At 38.8% G+C, this 9,073-nt stretch overlaps 1 pseudogene; it reads right to left on the bottom strand.

The window, feature by feature from the left end:
* Positions 1-1,384: 1,384 nt before the first annotated feature.
* On the bottom strand, positions 1,385-2,139 carry LOC142150828 (E3 SUMO-protein ligase NSE2-like; annotated as a pseudogene).
* Between the last annotated feature and the right edge of the window lie 6,934 nt (positions 2,140-9,073).

Below are 9,073 nucleotides of genomic sequence, written 5' to 3' on the forward strand. Positions count from 1 at the left end.
CTTTACAAAGGTACAAGCTTTTTAGTTACATTTTTGTTTCCCTGACTTAAAACCACTATGCACTTAAACACACTGACATCCCTATTATTACAATTTCTGTTTCAGCACTAAACACTGCCACCTCTCCTATTTCTAAGTGAGCTATGGCACACTAAACTTTTAAAAACACTGCAAGCCTTATTATTTGAATTTCTGTTTCAGCACTGAACACTGCACCTCTGCTATTTCTGGATGAGCTATGGCACATTACAATGTGACTGCAGATTTTGAAGAATACTGCCAGCCCTGTTATTTCTATTTCAGCAATGACAAATAGCAATGGAGCTCTCCTGTTTCTGTGTGAGCTATAACTCAGTAGAATGTCACTGGAGACTTTGAAGAACACTGCTACCCCTCTTCTTTCTTTTTTAGCTATGATGCTGCCCAACGGCACTAGAGACTGGGAAGAACTGTTCTACCACTTCTGTGAAATGGCGCTGGATCACCTTGGAGGGCGGTACTTATGAAATCCAAAACTCGCAAGGTCCGACGATGTAACAATGACATTTTGCCTCGTTTTTATATTCAGAGGGCTTGCGAAAGTACCGAGCCAGCTCGGTTCGGTACTCAGATCTGCTAAGTTCAGGTGGGTTCGGTTCTCGGGGAACCGAGCCTGAGAATCTCTCTTAATAATGTGTGAGGAAGATCTACACACTGATGAGGGTGAGGATGAGGCTGAGGATGATAACAACAACATCTTGTCACAGTAGAGTTCATTAACAGCACTGTTAGCTTAGGTGCCTTAAGCATATTGTTAGCTTGTTTTGTGGAGGCCCAAACAAATCAAGCACTTCAGATACAAAAGTGGAACTCCTTGTCCTTGAAGTGCTTGGTATGTTAAAGTGTGTATGTCTTTTTTAATATCCAACATAAGGGTTGGTGGGAGAGCCCAAGGACAATTCCAACTTGCACCACTTTTTCCTTAAGCAACCGTTGTGTGCCACTGTTACCTATGTGTGCTTTATACTGTTGTGTGTTTTGCAAAACTTAGATTTCGCCAAGACACCCATTGATGATGCAAATGACTCAGCATAATATTTTGACATCTGGACTGGTGTACTGTTAAAGAATTGACCAAAATTAGTGACACCTCTGCGTAACTCCACCTGATCCTACTATCAACATCCAAAGAATGGTGGAGTTTTATTATTTATTTATTTTTAACGCTTTAAAGACAACAGGTTTATTAACAAAGAACAGCGTCGCATGCAGAAGTAATGTAAGCATGGATGTCTAAATAGACGTGTATATGTATTACTCAAACATTTCACTTTGTGCAATACTGATGAAACAGCAGCAAAGTGTTTGCAATCTGCACTTTACATCAAAGGTACCTAGCTATATTTTAATTTTTTGGAATTGGGGCCGAAGCTGACTGATGACCTTGCTTTTTGCTGTGAATGTCAATGGCTCTTTTCAGTGCACTGTCTGGAACAAGATCCGATATACTCATGTCAGAATGATCACAGCCCATTTTTGGACACCTGGCGGATTTACCCTTCTGAAGTTTGTATTCAATCATCATTTCAATTCCTTCTCTCTTGTACGTATGACAACATACTTTATTTTTCACTATGTCTACCATCTCCAACTGTGTTATAGGAGTGCTCTGGGTGACGGTGATCTCCTCTTCTTCATCTTCCGAAGCTTTGTCTGCATGGGCCGGTGGCACACCCATTTGTTTCTCAGGTCTCTTAGCTGTTTTTTAAACTGGATATATTTATCATCCTGCCTCAGGGCCTCCTCTGTATTAGTCTTCTGAAGTGCAGTGTATCTCTCATGTACAAGCTCTCTTAAATCTGGGATCTAATCTGGTGGGTCATGTTTAAACTTAAGTACGGCTTTCTCAACTGCATCTATATATTGGTTTAGATCTCTGTTCAGTGCCGCGTATTGCAACATGACATATTCCATGCTGACCACATGTTCCGTGTCACAGTCTGTCTGAAGATCTAATGCCACTTCAGTTGTAATATCCATTCCTGTGTCCACATAAGTTTGGCAGTTCTTCAGGGATGAGAGGGAGGTATCCAGAGAGGATAAGGCGAATAAGATGCACCAGGAGCAGACATGGTTTAATAATGTAAAGGTCATTGACATCACTGTTGGGCTTAAGGCAGCTAGGCTATTGGTAGCTTGTTTTGTGGGGGCCCAAACAAGCCAAGCACTTCAGCTGCAAAAGTGGCACTCTTTGCCGCTGGAGTGCTTGCTTTGCTAAACTGTACATGTCCTTTTCAATATCTTACATAAGGATGGGTGGAGGGCCCAAGGACAATTCCATCTTGCACCACTTTTCTTTTCTGCCACTGCTGTGTGCCAATGTTTCCTAGATGTGTTATGAACTGCCGAGTGTTTGTGTTATTGCTCTGTCGCTTAGCATCCAGCCAGGTTGCTGCAGTCTTTGTCCGAAAGTGGGTGAAAATAATATTGGGACCTGTGAGGTGGTCAAAATTGACTGGAAATGACTGGAAATTAGTTTTATTAAGGTTGATAATAATGTAGGAACAAAAAAGCAGCAACATTATGTGAATCTGCATATTTTAGCAATTTTTCTAAAACATACAGATCCAAAACCAAAACACGCGAGGGCGGTTTTGCCAAAACCAAAACACAAACTTAATCCAGGTCCAAAGCCAAAACCAAAATACCAGGGTCAGTGAACATCTCTTTTTAAAGCCCATAAGGAGGGCAAAGAAATGATGGAAGGATCCAGGCTAGTAAGGTTATCTTCTTTCTTCTTCTTTTAGTTCCCGGAGCTAATGACAGTGAATCAGAAACCATTCACTGCCAGCCATACAATTGCCAGAATTGTGAGCCAATCAGGACTCACTACCCTCCATTTGAATTTTTGGTGCCACAGTGAACCGATCGGGGCTTTGCTGCATCAAAATCTGCACCCACACGATGGCTTTTATAGTCACCCCGTGCGGCGCAGTTTCAGTTGTATGGCAGCAGAGACAGACCTTCGTGGTGCTTCAGAGCAGACAAGGCACTCTCAAGAAACGGAACACCGGAAAGATGAAAGAAGATGCTTAGACCAACGCAAGAGAGAAGAGATGAAGATGGCGACAGACAACACAGAGACAGAGAGCTGCGGGATCAAGCCAGAAGACTGAAGACACCGTCCAGGAGAAGCATCAGGGGGAAGCAAAAGAGCTTTTACGCTTCCGCCCTGATGCAAATGAAATCTGCTAGAGTCAGGTAAGGCCTTTTTGGGCAGTCCTCTTCCAGGCCCACTACAGCACTTTATCTTTCATACGCTTGGTATCCTTCGGGCACTAGTTCCTGGGCATCTTTTGGGCAGTGGGCATAAGGCCCTGAAAAACTATGAGTGTTTAGGGAATCATTTTCTCTCTGGGCACATTAGTTTATTTTCAGGCTTAGCCTGTGGATAAAGTACATTTCAGGCTTAGCCTGTGATGCAATTTAATTTCAGGACTAGCCTGTGGCAACATTAAATTGAAGACAGGATTAGCCTATGGTCACAGTGAGGAGGAACCTGCCATTTGAGAGAGCCCAGTTTGCCCCAATTGTTTTGCATTGTATTTAGATGACCATTGTGTGGTGGTCCTTTTCACTGTACTGTATTGCATGCATTTGCTTTAGTATCTTCCCTTCCAGGGTACAGAAGTCAGTTCCCCATTAAAGGTAGGCTTTTGATATCCATATTTCCTTGCCATCTGCATTTTGATATTGGTGATTGTGAACTGTGCCGTTTGAGTAAGTACATGACACCTAGTGCTAGGAGTTTATAGTTTGCTCAACATCTGGTCACATAGTATTGCTGTTAGGACCAGGGAGCTGTTTTGTGTTATTGCAGTTATCACTAGTTTAGGAAGTACATATTACCCTAATAGACAGCATCGTGGGTGGGCTGTCTTGTGTTACACCTTTTTCTAGATGCATATCCCGGAAGCACAGATGACTACCAAGAAAAGGCAGGGATTATTCACTGAGTATCTTCTTTCCGTTTCATCTCTCTTTCTCAGACGGGGGTTCTAATTAGTACATCAGGGAGTAAGCTATTCACAAAGGATACTTCTCTATCTCAAATGAAATGTGTAAAACAAGATAAGTTAAACAGTGATTTTAAGACCATGATTTTAGTAATTTTACAACGCCAAAGGAAGGTAAACATTCATGTTGTAGGTACACTAAAGAAGAAATATTTGATATCGATTTTTCCATCTATGCTTAAATAATAAGCAAAAATTGTAGAAACTGTTTATTAAAAAAAAATTATATAAACGCTTAAAATCAACACCTTATGATGCTATCAGTATATGACAATACAAAACTATATATAAATAGTAATAATCTCTTGTGACTATACTGGGTATGTGTAAAACAGACCCATCCATCCAGTTGATGCTAAAGAAAAGTGTATAATCACCTCCCCCTCTGAAAGTCTCTTAATCTGGTTCCACTTTGGCTCAGAAGATTGATGGTCCAAACTCTACTAGAAGCCTTGCCTCCTACACTTAAGAAATGTGCATTTTGTGGGCCTGAAAGTAATTTACATGACTTGGTGCTGTCAGGTCTTTGACACATTTCAAAGCATAAAGCACTTTCATCAGAAGGATTAATTGGTGTCCTTATGTTACCAGCATTTAAAGGTCTGCTGTCCAATCAAGTGTTAATTAGAAGGTCTGTTTCTTTATGTTTTAATTAGGCAACAGAGGGAAATAGACTTTATATGGATCTGTGATGTATAGATTTAACAATCAGATTATGTAGAATATAATACAAATGTTATTTCAATATGTTAACCATAAACATCTGGCTCATATACTGAGTAGCTGTAGTGAAAAACACATACATATAATACATATGTTCTTCCAATGAAGATTATAAATAATTATAAATTTGTTGTATTATAAAATAATATAAAAACTATATAAAGAACACAATAGATAAAATAACTTGAGGTTTATACATACTTATTTATATAATGTAGTCACCAAACTATATTTGCTTCTAAATATAGATTAGACAGGATATATATGAGACAATTTCATACGTTATTAGATATGAAGCTGCTTTAACTGTTCTTTCAACTTATAGTTATTGAACATTAACAGAAGTTAAATAATTGAGAAATATATATATATTTTTCAAATATGTTTTATTCTCAGAACATAATCATGACAATTGTCGCTTTTCTGGTTGCTGCTGAGGAAAGCTTTAGAAAACATAAACAAAACATTTTTTTTCAAATGCAATTCCCCAAGCAAGTATAAATTATTCATCTCTTTTTATATTAATTATTATACAACTCCTAGTTATTTCACACATCTAACAACATCAATTAAATTGTATCAATTTGCCTGCAAACAAGTATACACAATTATTCCAATCAATCTTAGAACACCATTATTGTACCTGAAAAACCTATTATCACTGATGCATTGCTGAATTCCTAATTTAACACACTATTCATTAAATTTGAGCTGGTTTATTAAAAAAAAGGTGCCCATAGTTGGTGTTTTGTGCTTAACTCAAAAGTAGAGAACACTGACAATTTTTCTGCATTAAATACATTATGAATGTTGACAGTCAGAAAGATTACTATTGGTAAAAGAAATTGTTCGGAATTTGTTACAAAGGTTATAGTGTGTAGCATAGACATAAAACAGCACCATTTCAGCAACTACCAAAACAATGGAATGTGTAGAGTTCTAAATAGATGTTTATAACATTTTATTGATAAAATAATGTACAGTGTAATTTGCATCCAACGAATAACCTTGCAAATATACTTCTTTAGAGATAATACATTAGCTGACACCTTTTGTTTCAAAAATGACTTGATAAAAATTTTATTTAGACTTTGAAAGCACTCTAACCCAATTTTTATTTGTCCTTTGTTTAATGGAACAATGCAGACTGTAATGTGGATAATATGTTCATTATAGGACCTTCTCTATTCTCCATTCTGCCATTCTGTTTAACTGTGTCTCACATTTCCTTTATTCCCCCCCCCAGAACCATCATGTCCATCCTTTTCAGGTATGATAATCCTTTTAAAATACAATTAACATAAGTGTCAGTATATGGTTACTTTGATATCTACACTGACACCAGGATTAGGGTACAACATGATTTTACTGCCAGGCTATCTCATGCCCCTAACCCTTATCAAACCTATAATCTATCGCAATCAAACTATACCTGACCTAATTAAACCCTAATATCCTATGCTAACTATCAACTAACTTATCTTAGCAATAATCCTGGCACCCTTTCGCTGAGGACTGTTTAGCTTGGCATTTACACTAACAAATTCCTTGTCAGATTAATTGTCTAACTTTTTCTTGACAGCATTTTTGGTTCCCCCAGATGTACCTGGCGCTGACTGATGCAACTACAGACTGGGGTTTATTATGCCCGTCTAAACTGGTGTACCTGGAGTTGTTGTCACAAAAAGACTGGGGAAAGTGTCTGCATGGATGTCTTCTTTTTCCAGTAGTATAGGGGGAGCTGTTATCTTCTTGTTGACTTCTCTCCTACCTTGACCGTAGTTGAAAATCTCAGGAGAACTTGGAAAGATCCTTCCCCTCGAACAGACAGTCCTTTCCATGGTCACCTGGATATAGATCATGACACTTATGAATGTCAGGTGGTTGAGTAGAAAGCAAGACATCATGGATCTGCCTTATTTATCTGCTCACTTGAGCCAAGTATTTAACATTCTTTGATGAGCGTGTTTTTCTTCTCCTTCTTCATATTATTATTATTTATTTATTTATAAGGTGCCACAGGTTCCGGAGTTCCGGATACAGCAGCAAGTAACACATAGATGGGGTAATACACCTAAGCAGCACAAGTGAGTGTGAGTAATGCTATGGGGACTCACACGGAGTGCAGCAAAATACATGACAGCACGTATAAGGAGTCAGACAGTAAACAGACATGGGACAATAGGTAGAGTGGACCCAGCCCATGAGAGCTTACATTCTAGAGGGAGGAGTGGTGAGAGACAGTAGGACTAGCTATGAGAAAATGGAGATGGCAGGCTAAGGAAGAGGAGGTGATGGATAAGAAGGTCAGGAGGTAACAGGATACGCAAGCTTGAAAAGGTGAGTTTTGTGTGAGTGTTTGAAGGACTGAAGGTTGGGGGAGAGTCAAGTGAGGTGGTTTAGGGAGTTCCAAAGAATGTGGGAAGCACAGCAGAAGTCTTGGAGGCGAGCATGACTTAGCAAGACTTTGTCACCACGTCTGGTGAAAAAGTCACAATATAAAACCAGGACACAAATATACCTCAGAAGTTTGTATAATGACAAAAATCAGTAACTAATAAACGCAATAATGGTTTATGCAAGCAAAATCAATAACAATGGGTGAATTAAAATATGCATTGCTTTTTCATAGACTAGGAGCCATTAACAAATATTCCAATCCATACAAGTTTACTTGTTTAGTTGTCTCTGGTAAAAATATGTATGTGTGGTTTTGCCACTCTAACGGTGACACATTATATAAGCATCCCGAGAATGAACTTGACTTTCCTAATAAAGCTAAATCATGTTAATTAATACTGATTATACACACAGTTTGTGTAGCTATTTCTATAAACATATCTTTACCTGAATTATGGAGCGTCCATATACAAGCACTAGTAGGGTGCTGTAACTGACATGGCTCATAAACTGCTGAATGCTGATTACAAACTATCCCTACATCGGTTTCAGCACACAAGGATATATCATGAGTCTGATTATTTTCTATTTCTATATAAATACACTTCATAGTTGGGATCAATATTTTGTACTCATTTGCTCTAGGTATTAAAAGGAACTGGCAATATCAAGTACTTGCATATTGTTGTATTTCGGGTTATGTTACACACTTCTAATGTTCCAAAACATATTTGATTAGAGCAACGTATTTTCACCTTATCTCTGTCTGACCACAAATTATTTGTCAAGTTAAACAAGTGTATGTATACATCTCCTGACTTACTAAGCAATTTGGTTTGTGTAATTTGTTTAAAATCTGTCCGAGAGTCCAGCCATCTGATAGGACCCCCAACGATAACATGAAAGGGATATATTGGTTCATGGTGCTGCTTGTATGGTTACAGATGTTTTCTTGCAATGTGAAGCATGTACCCAGGCGTCTCAATTCTGCAGTTTCACAGAGGTGGGCGTGGTTTATAAAACTTGACACATGCCTTTTAAGATACATCCAGTCTCCAGGCTTTTACTTGTGCGGCTGCAAATCTGAATCAGGATCTGGAAGTGAAGAAAACGCTAAAACATGCAAATGTTTTAGATGGTCAGTCAATGCTTTCATATAACTTGTCAATTCTCCATATTTATGCTGGAGCTCTTGAGGACAGTAGCACCCTGTTCTGGGGATTACACCAAACAGTATTTCATATGGAGATAATTTACTAACCCTGTTTGGGACTGTTCTAACACTGGACAAGGCTACTGGAAAACACTTAGGCCAGGGATTTTTTGTTTCTTCCATAATTTTTGGGATTATCAATTTTAGAGTACCATTTAGTCTTTCCACCCTACAACTAGCCTGTGGCCTATACGGTGTGTGGAAAGACTGCTGTATACCAAGGTCAGTCATGATATGTTGCATTTTTTCGCCAGTTAATTGTGTTCCCCTATCAGATTCAATTACCTCAGGGACACCATACCTGCATACAATTTCACTTATCAATTTCTTTCGGTTTATTTCGAGCTGTTGCTTTAGCGACACACCACGCTTCTGGACACCTGCTAAATAAGTCTGTGCATACCAGTACATATTAATAAATTCCTGAATTTGGCAATTGAATAAAGTCTATTTGCAGTCTTTGAAAGGGATAAATAGGCCTTGGCGTTGTTCCAAGTGATGTCCGGACCCTCTGGCCTGGATTAGAAGTCCCACATATCCAGCAACATTGGGTATAGTTAGCTGCTGCCTTACCAAATCCAGGAGCTATCCACTGCTGTTGTACCACCGCAATTATTTGTTCTTTACCCAAGTGTGCTTGTCCATGGGCTACCTGCAACATGGGTGAGAACAGAACTTGTGG

Source organism: Mixophyes fleayi, chromosome 4 (genome assembly GCF_038048845.1).
Source record: "Mixophyes fleayi isolate aMixFle1 chromosome 4, aMixFle1.hap1, whole genome shotgun sequence".
In the NCBI taxonomy this organism is placed as follows: domain Eukaryota; kingdom Metazoa; phylum Chordata; class Amphibia; order Anura; family Limnodynastidae; genus Mixophyes; species Mixophyes fleayi.